At 41.5% G+C, this 15,702-nt stretch overlaps 1 protein-coding gene across 1 annotated transcript in view; it reads right to left on the reverse strand.

Moving 5' to 3' along the window:
• The window catches only part of NUP50 (nucleoporin 50), a 23,207-nt gene extending 23,089 nt beyond the window's left edge, over positions 1-118 (reverse strand). Inside the window, exon 1 of the mRNA XM_008055176.1 lies at positions 55-118. The gene's annotated coding sequence lies outside the window, so the exon portion shown is untranslated. The remainder of the gene's footprint in view (positions 1-54) is intronic.
• Positions 119-15,702: the final 15,584 nt, after the last annotated feature.

The following is a 15,702-nucleotide window of genomic DNA, read 5'->3' on the forward strand; positions in this document are numbered from 1 at the left end:
CGCGAACCCCCCCACCCGGCCCCTGACCCTCGCGCGCTGGCCGCCGCCTCTCACCTCCCCGGCGGCCGCCGCGGCACTCGCAGGATCGTGGGCGCGGCCAAGTCCGGGAGCGAGCCGGGCCGAGGTCGCGGCGCTCGGGGCTGAAGCGGCAGTGGGTCGCCCGGCGGAGCGCGCTCGGTGGCTTCTGGCGCGCGGAGAGCCTGGAAGGAGTCGTGCTCAGCAAGCCCGGAGTCTCCAACACCATGTCCCCCGGGGACCCGTCTCTCTGTGTTCGGCAGTGAGCTGGGGGAGCCGTCCGCTCAGCCCGAGACCGCCAGTAAAACAGCGCCGACCGAGCTCCGAGCCGCCATTTTGTAACTCGAATCTACCCCCAAAACCAATTCGAAAAAAAGGGAGGAAAGAAACGCCCGCGTTCAGCTATTGCGCAAGCGCGCCGGAGCCTTCGGCAGCAGCACCGCCTTCCGCCGGCCCCGAGGCGTCACGCTGCGCATGCGCTCAGCTCCTCGGAGCCCGGCGCCGGGCGGGGCGCGCTCGTCTCACGCATGCGCGCACGCACGTGGCGGCCTCCGAGGCGGAACCGGCGCCGGTGGCCCCGGCTTCCGCGCGTTGCTCCCTTGGCGGCCGCGGTGCGCGCTTGGGGTGGTTCGCGTGCCAGTGTCCGCCGAGAGGCCGGCTGGGCTGGGATTGTGGAGGCACTGAGGCGAGGATGGCCAGGCGGGCATGGCCAGACACGTGGTGATCCGTGTGGGGCTGCGGGCGTGACTCGAGAGACATAGGAGGCGAGGTGGGGGTCGCGTCGGGCAGCCTCGCGCCGCCGCGAGCTCCCCAGCGACGCACCTGGGTGGCCCCGCCGGCGTCACCTGGGCTTGCTTGGCTGGCGGAGCTCTAGGTCACCTGCTGCAGCCGCTTCCTTCGGGGTGAGGAAAAGCGGACCCCTTGGTCCAGCGAGCAGCTTGCGTTTGTTTTCCGCGTCGGGCGGAGCGGCTTGCCCCAAATTAGGCGACTAGTTAGGATGGAGGAGGGTGAAGTCTGCAAAGGTGTTTGTTTTGTTTTTGTTGTGTTGAGTCGGTGTCTCTGTCGCCTAGACTGGAGTGCTGTGGCACGAACCCGGCTCATTGCAGCCTACAGCTCCTGGCCTCAAGTGAATCTTCACACCTCAGCCTCCCGAATAGCTGGGACCGCGGGCATGCGCCACCACGCCCGGCTAATTTTTTATTATTCGTATTTATTATTATTTATTTTAGAGACGAGGTCTCGCTGTGTTGCCCCAGCTGGTCTCTAACGCCTGGGCTCAAGCAGTCCTCCCGCCTCGGCCTCCCAGAATTCTAGGATTACACACAGGAGCCACTGCAATGTTTTCAAATTGTGGTTCTAATACATGTGTCCAGTTGAAACCGCTTTTATAAAATGAATGTAGAGCTACGTGGTAAAAGCTGTAGAGGAGACCTGAGCCCTGCAAAGCTGCCGCTATGGTTATGGTTAGAAGATGAACGAATCTGCTGTTTCTAAGTTTGCTCTCCTCCCTGCACGATTGTTTACACAGCCGCTTCAGTAGAGAGCTATTGATTATCTTCCTGTCCTGACCCGTGGGGATGGGAAAGCTAAACATATTTTCCCTTAAACAACAGGCCTAAGGTCATACAGATCTCCTTAATGGCATTCTGACGTTTGATCCACCTGCCACATACTTTCGTCCTTGAACTACCTCTGTAATTACTTACTGCCCCGGGGGTTGAACTACCTCTGTAATTGCTTACTGCCCAAGGGTTAGTGGCTGATAGTCGTGGAACTTGCTTTATAGAGAGCCTTTCCATCTGTACTGCACAGTAACTATTCTTAACCCTGTCACCGAAACCTTTTTTTTGGCTACCTTCCTTCCTATACCACCTCCCAGCCCCTAGCTTCCCCTCTTCACAGAAAAGAGGCAGTCTTGGCCACCTGTGTCCTCATCCTATTTCATCCCTTTCCCTCAAATCTGGTAAAGTTGTCCTACCTTCTTTGGAAATTTCCTTGATTAATTATCTCTTCTTTATTTTCACCCGCTAAGGTCCCAAGAACCTAGTATTGTCCTTAGTCTATAATAGACGCTTAGCAGTTTACCAAAAGAACAAACCTTTCTTTTTCTTCATTGAGAGAAACATTATCCCAATTTCTGAATTCCTTTCACATTTGGTTCTGTGTGAAAGTCATTTATTCCACGCTGTTTCTAGTGCCTTCTAATAAATTGAGTGGTGATTTTGTTTTTAACTTTAGAATACAATCACTAGTCAAATTACTATGTGTTCTCTAGTTCCTTACCATGTAAGGGACATGGTTCAGGTCAATGGAAGACTTTCTTGTATTCAACATTGAAATGTGACTTAGTTAAAATTCACAACTTTTATTCTTGCAGTAATGCAGTATCTTGTAAGGTTAAGCAAAATAATACATTTACTTCTTAATTACACATTGTAGCATGAAGTAATTGATGCCTTTCTAATGCAAATAAAGATTTATGCATATAATAGCACTGTAGCTGACTTTCACATTACTGGATGAATTTCAGCACTAACTAAAATGACAGCTTTAAGTTGGCTATAATTCAGGAGAAGAGGCAGGTGGCATGCAGACGTCTACCTATGTTGAATTTGGCTGCCTCCTTTGAATGAGACTCTTTGTCTCTCATTTTCTTAAATAGTCTTCCAAAGATGCTAGCCAATTTTTTCTGAGACCTACCTTTCAAAAACTCTTTCAATTTGTGTAACCCCTGAGAGCCAACAGATTCTTACGGTTGCTAGGCTGAGTTGCTTTCATGTTCAGTAAATAAATAACTAGACATGTTGGTTTGCCTCCTTTACCTAATTCTGAGGGAGTTAATGGTGATGTAATCCTGTCTTCCTTTTTGCTATTAGAGTTCCATGACAGGAATCACCATTGTGTTGGTTTTGCCCCTGTGATGAAGTCATATAATCCAAGCTAGCAGAGAAGATTGCAAGAGAATATTGTTGAATTCCATCTGTGTTCTGGCCTTTGTTTTAGGTAGGTTTGAACCTTGAGACAGAGTCATTCCTTATTTAGATTTTCCAGAAAACACCCTGAGGCAGGGAGCCCTACCCCCAAGCCTAATAAGATAAAGACCTTCCCAGGACAGAGTAGGGACCCCCTTAGTATAGTAAGATAAAAGTCTTTCCAAAATAATAAAAAAGTTCTAACACCATAAGATAAAAACTTTATTAAAAGATTCATGTTAAAAAAAATGTAACCCCAATCTGTAGTACACATGTGTAACTCTACTGTAACCTTGAACTGTAAAATACCTGATTAGCCTGTATGTTACTAATATGTAAGCCTTATGGGGGGGACAAAAAAGCTAAAATTATATAAAAGACAATGCCTCCCCATGCTCAGTGCTCAGCCTTTAGATGTAAATCCGCTGCTCCAGTACCAGCACAAATAAAACTGCTTCCTGGCCTTGGTGTCCCAACTCTAAATAAAATCCTGCCACAGCCCAACAACAGGATGTCTGTAGAACCACACTTTGCACTAATATTAAGGAATTGAAACAAAATTTTCCACCATCAGCCTGGCAGTGAAGTTTTGGAGTTGATTGCCTGGAATTTGGTTCTTGGCCGTACTACTTACCAGCTGGGCAGCTTTGGACAAACAACTAAACTCTTGAGTTCCGTTTCTTCACTGTTAAGTGAGGGAATACTATTTACCTTCATTTGGTTGTGGGAATTAATATGAAAACTTCTGTAAAGCACACAGTAAGGACCTGGTACATGGACTATTACTAAGACGATCTTCCCTATCTTTAAGTTCCTTGGAGCTTTCTTCCTATGACCACCTAAAAAGGTTTTCATTGTTTTTGTTTGTTTGTTTGTTTGTTTTTGAGTTGGAGTCTCATTCTGTTGCTCAGACTGGAGTGCAGTGCCCGCTCTCGGCCACCACAGCCTCAACCTGCTGGGCTCCGGCAATCCTTCTGCCTCAGCTTTCCAAGTAGCTGGAATTACAAGTGCGCGCTACCACGCCCAGCTGATTTTTTTGATTTATTGTAGAGATGAGGTCACGCCAAGTTGTCCAGGTGGGTCTTGAACCCGCGGGCTCAGGCAATACACTCACCTCAGGCTCCCAAAGCACAGGATTAAGGCTGAGCCACCAAGCCCAGTCCATTGTTTCTTCTAATACTAATATTTTTCTAATTCTTGTTTTAAAATATTTTATTTGTTATAAAAATGTTTCATTTGCGAAATGCTAATTCAGTTTCTTTTTTAACTAATCAGAAATGTAGCTGACATGTTAGAGGTTTTGGCTTCTGAATGGTCACTAGTATCATTGCACTGAGTTCTTGTAGTTCTGGTGAAATGCAAAGAGCTGTGTTGTTTTAGCCAGAAAAGTTTTATTGTTAGATTTATGATTTCCAGTAGGTTATTTAAAATCTTGCCCAGGGTTCAGGAACTCCCTGTCCCCATTCATAGATTCTAAACTGGATCATTTTCAATCTGAACACATTTGGCTTCAAAACAAAGAATTAAACTGGGATTTAGCTGGATTCTCTCTAAACTTTGGGCAGAGCATGACTTATTTGTCCTAGAGAATCCAATCTCTTGGGCACTTAGAAACTTTCACATCTTATATTTCATATTTTAGGCTTCGGTGCAAAAGGAATAAAACTAATGGCTATATTTTCTAGTGTTGTTATTTTTTTTCTTGACCTTTTATAGTCACTAAAAAAGTAATGATGTATAGTGCATAAAAAAACTATTAAAGATACTATGGATTATACAAAACATACCACTTTTCTAAAAACAAAACTAGTTGATTAAATAATAAAATCATCAGGAGACATCACGGGCCAATGATGGCAGAGACGAAATTTTTGAGTTCTGAGGAGGGAGAAATCCTGCCAGCATATGTGACATGATTAAAGAAACATTCACATATTGTAGCTAAATGACCTCTAGGGATGGATGGATTTTGTGCAGGTAGAGAGGTAGGGTAGGTGGTAGTGGTAACATTCTTAGGAAGACAAAAAGGTGTGAACAGAGTACAGAGGTATGAAGTAATTGAGTTATAGGGATGTTGAAGAAGAAAGTATAGAAGCTATATGAGAGCAGATTTGCCATATATTGAAAGAGATCCAACTTCTTACAGTACCCTCTATGTCAAACTTGTTAGGAACATGGCCCTTTTCTCCTGCCATGTTGCCTGTACCTACAAGTGGTTAACCTTTCCAGGGCTACTGTGTGCAGGTGCTTTTCTAGATGCTGTGGAGTATGGTGGCTGGTTCTCCTTTAAGGCCTCTTTTAAAAGGAAATGTGTAACTAGACACCCTGTCTGTGAGATTTGTCCCCAACCAGCCCCCAGTCTACCTGCACCAGCACTCCTGTTACTTCTGCCGTGTTGGCCTACTTGCTGCTTAGCCCTTTAGTTTCTCACTTGCTTCCTTTTCTGTCTGGCCCTCTCTTGTTCTTAGCCTTCATCCTGTGTATCCCTCCCCCTTCCACATGCTTCCCCTCAGGTCTGTGCCTTCAGCAGACATTTCCGGCTGCCACCCTTCCCCACCCCTCACTCACATCCCATGACCTGGTAGTGTGGTGGCGTCTACCTGGAGGGCTGGGCTGTTGACAGACCCAAGATGTATGTTCTTTTTTTTTTTTTCCACATTTTTTTTATTTGAATAGCTTTAGGGGGTACAAGTAGTTTTTGGTTACATGGTTGCATTGTACAGTGACTAAGAAGTCTAGGCTTTAAGAGTACCCACCACTCTCACCTGTGTACATTGTACCTAATAAGTGATTTTTCCTCTCTCCACCCCTTCCCCCATCCCCCTTCAGAGTCTCCGTTGTTCATTATACCATCTTCTATGTCTTTGCAGATCCTTAGTTTAGTTTTCACTTATAAGTGAGAACTGTGGTGTTTAGTTTTCTGTTCATGTGTTCACTTAGAATGATGTTCTATTCCATCCAAGTTGCTGCAAAGAACATTATTTCATTTTTTGATGGCTAAGAAGTATTCCATAGTGTATCTATACCACCTTTTCACTATCCACTCATCAGTTATGGGCATTTAGGTTGATTCCACATCTTTGTAGTTGTGAATTGTGCTGTGATGAACAAGATGTATATTATATAAGACAAATCCTGTACTCACAGACTTTGTCATAGATCTAATTGGGGAAACAGGAGAAAAATGGATGAAAAATGGGGATCAAAGTTTTACTCTGTATAAGAGAGTAGTAGACAAAATAGCACAAAGCAGTACGTGAGCAAGCGGCAAATGAAGTTCTAACAGGTAGCTGAGAGAAGGGAGTATCATTTTGGCCTGGGGCCTGTATTAGTCTGCTTGGGTTGTCATAACAAAGTACCACAGACTGAGTGGCTTAAACAACAAAGATTTATTTCGTACCAGTTCTGGAGTCTGGAAGTCTAAGATCAATATGTCAGCAGGGTTGGATTCTTCTGAGGTCTCTTTCCTTGGCTACCTTCTCCCTGTGTCTTCATGGTCTTCCCTCTTTGCCTGTGTCCTCATCTCTTCTTATAAGAACCCCTGTCATATTGACTTCCTAACTGCCTCATTTTAACTTAGTTAACTCAAAGACCCTATCTCCAGATATAGTCACATTCTGAGGTACTGTGAGTTAGGGCTTCAACATTTGAATTTTGACGGGACACACTCAGCCCTTAACAGGATGATATGAAAGGATTTACTGCAGGGTTCCCCAACCCCCAGGCCACGGACTGGTACTGGTTAGGAACCAGGCCGCATAGCAGGAGGGGAGCAGCAGGTGAGCAAGCAAAGCTTTGTCTGTATTTACAGCCGCTCCCCATCGCTGGCATTATCTCCTGAGCTCTGCCTCCTGTCAGATCAGCGGAAGCATTAGAGTCTCATAGGAGCACGAACCCTACTGTGAACTGTGCATGTGAGGGATCTAGGTTGTGCGCTCCTTATGAGAATCTAATGCCTGATGATCACTGTCTCCCATCACTCCCAGATGGAACTGTCTAGTTGCAGGAAAACAAGCTCAGGGCTCCCACTGATTCTGTTTTATGATGAGTTGCATAATGATTTCATTACATATTACAGTGTAATAATAATAGAAATAAAATGCACAATAAATGTAATGTGCTTGAATCATCCCCCCACCCCAGCCCATGGAAAAATTTTCTTTCACAAAACTGGTCCCTGATTCCAAAAAGGTCAGGGATCATTGTTTTATCAAGTTAAAGTTGGGATTTGAAATGCCTCATATCTGTGGTTTAAAAATGTATATTGTATACCTTTGACATTTCTGAAATTAGGATATTTCTGACCTTCGATGTACAATCTAAAAAAAAGCATAAAAGCATATTCCCTTGGTTTTATAATTGTTGGTTGAAAGGGTGGACAGTACAGACTCTTACTGGAAACTGGAAGCAGTTAGGCGAATTGATATGTTTCCTCTTGAGAAAGAGGAAAGGTTTTTTTTTTCTTCTTAAGTTGCCTATCTGTCCAAATGGAATCTGCCTGCCTGGATATCTCGGAGCTCCTCCTTTCAGACTTTCTTTCCTCTCCCTGACCATCACTGTCCCTTCAGTCTTCATCTCAGATCCCCTTTCTTCCTCTGCCTCAGATCCTTGGTTAATTGTTTCTATTCAGTGAAATTAGAGAGCAAAAGACTCTAGGCTGGGATTTATTCTTAGAGAATGCAGGAGTCGGTTACCTTGTAGGAACACTGCAGGGTGCTATGGACTGAATTGTATACCCCCCAAATTCATATGTTGAAACCTTAACCCCTAATGTGACTGTATTTGGAGTAAGGAAATAATTAAGGTTAAGTGAATTCATAAGGGTGGGGCCCTAATCCAACAGGATTAGTGTCCTTCAAAGAAGAGATACTGAGGAACATTATTTGATGACACAGCATGAAGGTGGCCATCTTTAAGCCAGGCAAAGATCCCTTACTAGGAATAGACTTTTCAGCCTCTAGGACTATGAGAAGATAAATTTCTGTTGTTTAAAGCACCAGTCTTTAAACAATTTCTGTTGTTTAAAGCACCACTAGTATTTGTTACAACAGTCCAAACTAACTAATACACAGGGCTGTGAATTCTGAAATTTGTTAGTGCTCCTTCAATTTTCATTGGGTTACCTTCAGTATAAGTTCATCGTTGGACCAGGAATAGTTACCAAATGGATGCCTCTGGTTTTAGGCCAGTCAAGCTGTATTCCTGGTATTGGGATGGTTTCATTAATTCACCATCCCCTAATTCACAAGGGGGAAGGATAGATACATGAACAAAATTGGAATCCGTTTGAGAAGGAGGAGGAAGGGACTCAGTGCTGGGTCCTTTTTTAGCAGTGTCCAAATGCTCATACATTATGTGATTACCATATAAACCAAAAATAAAATTCTAAGCCCTGCAGCCAACTTAATGGACTCCCTCTGGGCCACAGGAAACCTGGAAAACTGAATTCCAGACTGTGATGGGAAAGGAGGTCAGATACACCCATTATACCCCTTCCCTTTTGGAGTTTAGTGTAACTGACTAGCATTAAAATAGAGATCATAAGACTGACAGAACAGACTCTTTGGCAATAAGATCCCAAATTACAACCTGACTCTGGAATAGCATCACATTACACAGAGCAGGCCCTAAATGAAATAAAAATATGTTACCCCATAATATATTTATCTGGCATATTTTAGAACGGCCCAGCAAGCTGTCTCTTGGGGAAATTTGCATCTGTAGAGAATCTTCTTTCCTAGGAAGAGTCTGACACCTTTTAAAACATTTACCACATTTTTTCTATGAACCCTGCTAATTAGATGCTTCATGTAATAAGAACCTTGGTTTCCACAACTCCCTTATCTTAACTCTAGCATTTCTTTTTGGTGACTCACAGAGCTTACTTAACCAATTGCCTGTCAGAAAATCTTTGAATCCACCTTTGACCTGTGAACACCTGCTTGGAGATGTCCTGCCCTTCCGGGCTGAACCAGTGTATACCTTATGTGTATTGATTTATGCCTGTAAACTTCTGTCTCCTTAAAACAGATAAACACCAAGCTGTATCTCAACCACCTTGGGCACATGTTCTCAGAACCTCATGAGACTATAACTTGGGCTATTGTCACTCATATTTGGCTCCAAATAAAGCTTTTTTTAAGTATTATAAAGAATTTGGTTTATTGTCAACAACCATATGATCTTAGGTTGCATTAACTGGAGTGTAACATTTAGAACAGAGGAGATTCTTCCTACTCCCAGCAGTTGAGACCAAACTTGGGGTAGGCACAAAAGAGGCAGATAGAGGGTAGAGATTAAGCATACTGGACTCTTGAGATAGGCTGCTTACTTATTTTTCTTTTTTGAAGTGGGGTCTCACTCTGTCACCCAGTCTAGAGTGCAGTGGTACAATCACAGCTCACTACTACCTCGACCTCCTAGGCTCGAGTGATCCTACTGCCTCGGCCTCCTAGTAGCTGGAATGACAGGTGCATACCACTATGCCTGGCTAGGCTGCTTACATTTTAATATTGGTTTTCACTTCCTGGCATTGTGACCTCAAGCAAGATACTTCTCTGTGTCTCCTCATCTCTAAAATGGAAAACAATAATAGTAACCTATTTACTGGGATTGTTGATTAAATCAAAGTAATACAATTGAAGGGTCTTTAAAGGGGGCCTTGTACATAGATACTAAATAAAAGTTGTTTTTTATAATTAGCTCTGAGAAATATTCTTTAAAGGAGCATACAGGCTAAAAGCAACAGGATTAGAGAATGTGACTATAGCGGCAAGGGGACAAGCCATGGCATCTGAGTGAAGACTGAAGGAACTAGGGATATTAAGACTAGAAAAGAGAAAACTCAGAGGATATCTTAGCAGTTTACATATTTGGAAAGGTCCTATATTGTTTGCCATCTGTTATATTTGCTTTCTGTGACTCAGAAGTAGAAAAGATGAATAGTCCTGGAAGGAATGAGGAAGGCAGTGGAGTAGAGTTGAGAGAGTAAGATTTCATAATCACCAAGAGTGAAAACCAGAGTTTGGATTCCAGTTCTGTCACTTGCTAGTTGTATGACCTTGAAGGTTTGCTTAAATTCATGGAACCTCAGTTTATCTGTATGTAAAATGGAAATAATGACTTCTGCTGATATTTGGTTGAAAGAGGTGATAGGGATGCTGGTGCATGGTGAGGCAGAAAGGTACCACCAGATGAATTTATGGTCCTGAATCTAGCCTCAATTTTGCAGGACTAAACGTTCATAATTAACCTACCCAAAGATGATCTTAGTGGCAGACTTACACTATCTCTCTCTCTCAGGACTGTAGTACATTGAATAGTGGCCCGCAAAAGACATGTTAGTATCCTAACCTGCGGAACTGGTGAATGTGACTTTATTTGGAAAAAGTATCTTTGTAGATGTAATTAAGGACCTTGGGATGAGATTGTCCTGGATTTTCCAGTAGGACCTAAATGCAATGGCAGGTATCCTTATCAGAAGAAGGAGGAGAGGAAGGCCAAAAAAGGACAGCAAGAAAATGGGGTTATGTAGCCATAAGCCAGGGAACACCTGGACCTACCAGATGCTGGAGGAGGCAAGGATTGATTCTCCTTCAGAACCTTTGGAGGAAATGTGGTTCTACTGGCTTATGAACTTTTAGATTCCAGAACTGTGAAAGAATAATTTTCTCTTGCTTTAAGCTGCCAAATTTATGGTAATTTTTTAGTGCTGCATCAAGAAATTAATATAGCTACTAAATAAAATCTAGATTAGGGAGAGCTTTCTGGCTTAATGATACAAATAAACGTAAGAAAATAATTTATCAGAAGGTTTCCAGGCACAGTGGCTCATGCCTATTATAATCCCAACTCCTTGTGAGGCTGAGGTGGGAGAATCACTTGAGACCAGGAGTTCAAGACATCAGAAGAAGATGTTGTTAATAAAACTAGACGAGCTAGGTTTGGAGAAGAAAATTTTGCCATGTGAATACATCCCTGTCCAGGTGAAACAGATGAGGGACCTGGAGACTCAAACTTTGGTTACTACAGAAGTGTTCTGTTCAGTGGGTCATGGGTGCGTCGTTACGCTGCTTCCTGGTGTGAGTGAAAATCCCTCCCAAGACTATACTCCCTTCTTTGATGCAAGTTAGCACTTACCAAAAAATGCCCAGTGGAATGTCAGTGAAAAGCTCTGAAGTAAAAGAATTTCATGGTTAAATAGGTTTGAGATGCACTGTCTCCCTAGTCTTGGGAGCTTCACAAGCACATTACATTGTAGGAGCTGAAAAATTATAACATAGAATTGTTTAAAAGTATTTAAACAACATTTTCATAAATTTATTTGAACCCAAGATTTTTACACAACAAAATAATACCGCATTGGTAAGATTAATCATTACACTTCCAAGGCTAAGCACAGTGGCTCACACCTATAATCCCAGCACTTTGGGAGGCTGAGGTGAGAGGATTGCCTGAATCCAGGAGTTTGAGACCAGCCTGGGCAACATGGTGAGACCTTGTCTCCACAACAAATCAAAAAATTAGCCGGGCATGGTGGCATGAACCTGTAGTCTCAGCTACTTGGAAGGCAGAAGGATCACATGAGCCCAGTAGGTCAAGACTGTGGTGATTGAGACTGGTGGCTGTGAAGCGTGCCACTGCATTCCAGCCTGGATGACAGAGTGAGACTCTGACTCAAAAAAAAAAAAAAAAAAATTAACACTTTCCAAGTGCCCTAGTATTGGAAAAGAGAATGCCCTGGTTAAGAAATTCAAGTCAAATTAGTAAGATTCAAAGTGATGATTAAATAATAATTTGGTATTCTTTTCATGCTTTACCCTTATAACACCTTCCTAAGACTTCCATAACAAATTAGGACTGTAAGGGAGAATCCGTTTCTTGCCTCTTCCAGCTTCTGGTGGCTGCCCCAGCATTGCTAAGCTCCTCGCTGCATTGCTCCAATGTCTGCCTCCACCTTCATACCACTTTCTCATCTGTGTCTGTGTTACTTTCCTTTCCCTCTGTCTTGAAAGGATACTGTGATGGCATTTGGGACCCACCCAGATAATTCAGGCGGTTCTCCTCATTTCCAAATCCTTGACTTAGTCACATCTGTAAAGACTTTTCCAAACAAGATAACATTTGCAGATTCCTGGGATTAGGACTTGATATCTTTGGGTGGCCATTGTTCAACCTATACAATGGGCCTAGGAGACAGTATATTCCCTCATGCTTTTGTATCTTTCTCACTTGTTTATATTTTCTAATAGACAATTCATGCTGTGAATCAATATTTTAAAATTTGAAAGGAGATGCAGAGAATAGTGTTCTATTTCTTGGTCTGAAAGGTAGTTATTTGAGTATATTAGCTTTCTGATAATTCATTGAGCTATGGGTACACTTTTCTTTTATATATATTAAACTTTGATTTTAAAAGTTTTAATTGCTGAAAACCATAAAATATTTCCTTTCCATCCCTGAATTTTCTTGTATTTTCACCCGAATGCCTTCCCTTTCTTCTCTGCTTATCTAAATTCTGCTTTATCTTTCAAATCCTGTCTCACTAGTCCATAAGAAATGGTCAATCAAGGCTAAAACTGATTTGGAAAAAATAAGTTTCAAAGAATTGTTAGTGAACACCAGCCTCTATCTAGACATGAACTATTGGCAAATAATTCTATTTGAATAAAAATACTATTCAATAAAAAGCAAAACTCAAATATTTAGAACCATAGACATAAGTGAAATAAGATCATCTAGGATTATATATCTGCTTATATATTCAGAATACTTGCACTGAGCTGTATTAGGCAAGGATAATACAATCACTCTAACTGGAATCTTCCAGAAGAATATGTTACATTTCTGATGTCTAAAATAGCAATAAGTCATTCAGTCTCTGACTCAGCTTAATTGTTTTCATAATTATTTTGAGCTTTAGGCCAGATTTTTTTTGCCAGCAAAACTCATACTTGGCAAATACAGACTACTGAATGCAAAATAAATTTTTAGTATTTACAATCATATAAACTCAGTATGAAAAGAACATCTCAAAGCATGTTATGAAGACAGAGACTAAAAGGGATAAGCTACTAGGTAAAGTTCTGCATCATAGAGACTAATGAAATCCCAGTTTAATATTTCACTTGAGGTTTTTTTTTGTAGTTAAAAAACCAACCTTGCCAGAGAGGGTAATGTTCAAGAGCACAGTTAAGAAATGGAAGTAATCTAAGCGAAATATTTAATACATAGAGCCTTGCACAGATGCTCTTTGGCTTATAATGGATTATTTCTCAATAACCCTGCTGTAAGTTGAAAATATTATATGTCAAAAATGCATTTAAAACACCTAACCTATTAAACATTATAGCTTAGCCTAATCTGCCTTAAATGTGCACAGAACACTTACATTAGCCAGCAGTTGGGCAAAATCATCTAACACAAAGCCTATAATAAAGTGTTGAATATCTCATGTAATTTATTGAATACTGCACTGAAAGTGAAAAGCAAAATGATATTGTATGGATACTCAAGGTACAGTTTTGACTGAGTATAGCTTTTACATCATCATAAAGTCAAAAAATCCAAAGTCAAATTATCTTAAGTCGCAGACCATCTCTACCAAGAATTTAGAGAACTTGAGTATAGTAAGATAAGCTAGTTTGGAGTCCACATAAATTCTATATGGAGATAGAAATCCTGAAGCCGTGTAGTTTGATGATTATGCTTTTCAGATGAAAGATATAGTCTGGGAAAAATATAATGCAAAGTTTGAAACAATATGGGTATATAATTATTACACAAAATCGAAGAGGGTTTAGGATTATATTATTTTTATCTCCAACTTTATCATAATCCTCATCTATGTAACCAGTTGGTAAAATCTGTTAAGTGATCATTCTGGGGAAAATGAGTATGATCATTGCATACTGTATGAACCCTGATATTGTGACCTGGAAGCTATTATAGAACAAGATTGATTCTAACTGAAAAGCTTACACATTCTTTTTTTTTTTTGAGTTGGAGTCTCACTCTATCACCCAGGCTGGAGAGCAGTGGCACACTCACGGCCACCCCAGTATTGATCTGCTGGGTTGCAGCAATCCTTCCACCTCAGTCTTCCAAGTAGCTGGAACTACAGGTGCATGCCACCACACCTGGCTCATTTTTTAATTTATTGTAGAGATGAGATCTCGCCAAGTTGCCCAGGCTGGTCTCGAATCCGTGGGTTCACGCAATCCCCTCGCCTTGGCCTCCCAACATGCTGGGATTACAGGCTGCGCCACCGAGCCCAGCCTATCTTACACATTCTTAAGCTCCAAATAAGATGCCAAGTGTGGAAGCACTTCTGAAATGAAGTAAGGACCTTAGAAAATTGGCAGTTTCTTTCACCTATGCCAGTTATGGCATGTCTCCCTTTCTTTTCTCTTGTTTTCTCTAATAAACTTTGAAAACTTTGGGGGAAAAAAAAAGACTTTAGAAAATGAAAATCAACTCTTCCATAAAAGCAACAAGACCAAGAAAAGATACATGAAGCAAAAGGTGACAGAATCAAAGGTAGAAATTCAAAATCTCTTTTTCATTGGTGGATACCACAACTAGGCAGATGATTCACATGGAAATAGAAGACTTAAATGACACTATAAAGACTACACCTAACGGACACCTATAGAACATTCCAGCCAACGATACACATTCTTCTCAAGTGCATATACAACATTCTCCTGGATAGACCCTATGTTTATTTATTTATTTTTTGAGTTGGAGTCTCACTCTGTCGCCCAGACTGGAGTGCAGTGGCTGCTTCCGGCCACCACAGCCTCGACCTGCTGGGCTCCGGCAATCCTTCCTCCTCAGCCTTCCAAGTAGCTGGAACTACAAGTGTGCGCTACCACGCGCACACCACTATGCTTGGCTAATTTTTTGATTTGTTGTAGAGATGAGGTCTCGTCAAGTTGTCCAGGCGAGTCTTGTTGGAGACCGGCTCCGACCGAGGGAGGGTTGGACCCGCACTGGAGAGTCAAGACGGTGAGAAGAGACCACTCGGAGGCAGTTCTTCTGGGATCAGTCTGATCAGGATGGAGTCCAAATTTTATTCGGACTCCTTCTAACTTATATACCATTTTCTATACCTTCCAGCAGTGTGATAATCACTTGCTGGGTGCATACAAATTCCATGCATATCGCGCTTTACAAACTATGCATCACAAGACCATCACAAGATTTGCAAGTTCCAAGCAAACAATTACAATTCCATGATGCATGACGTGCTTCACAAAACTTACATTAAAATCACAAATGCACAATTTCAATATATTGTTCAAAGTGTTTTCCATAATGTTCAATAAATCATTCATATTATACTCTTTGTTCTAAACCCTGATTAATGCAAAAACTTTCTAAGTTAACTCTCAGTTCAACCCAAGTTCACTGACTCCTAATATTTTTAACGATTAATATTATCAGCTTAACACTATACTATAATCTATAAGTTTACTTAAATGACTTAATTTTTATTTATTCCATTAACCTATTATGATTCAACACAGTGCCCTGTAATTCTATAACAATTAATTCAAAACTTATTCTTGAACTACAAAACCTTACCATGACTTATATGAGTTTCATATATCTAAACTTTAACTTTTTATATAATCTGATGATTGAACTTTAATACTATGCTATATATTATTAAGCTAATACTTTATCGTTAATTCTTTCATGAATCTTATGG

The sequence above is a fragment of the Carlito syrichta genome, unplaced genomic scaffold (assembly GCF_000164805.1).
Source record: "Carlito syrichta isolate Samal-C Ts95f unplaced genomic scaffold, Tarsius_syrichta-2.0.1 Scaffold301761, whole genome shotgun sequence".
Taxonomy (NCBI): Eukaryota; Metazoa; Chordata; class Mammalia; order Primates; family Tarsiidae; genus Carlito; species Carlito syrichta.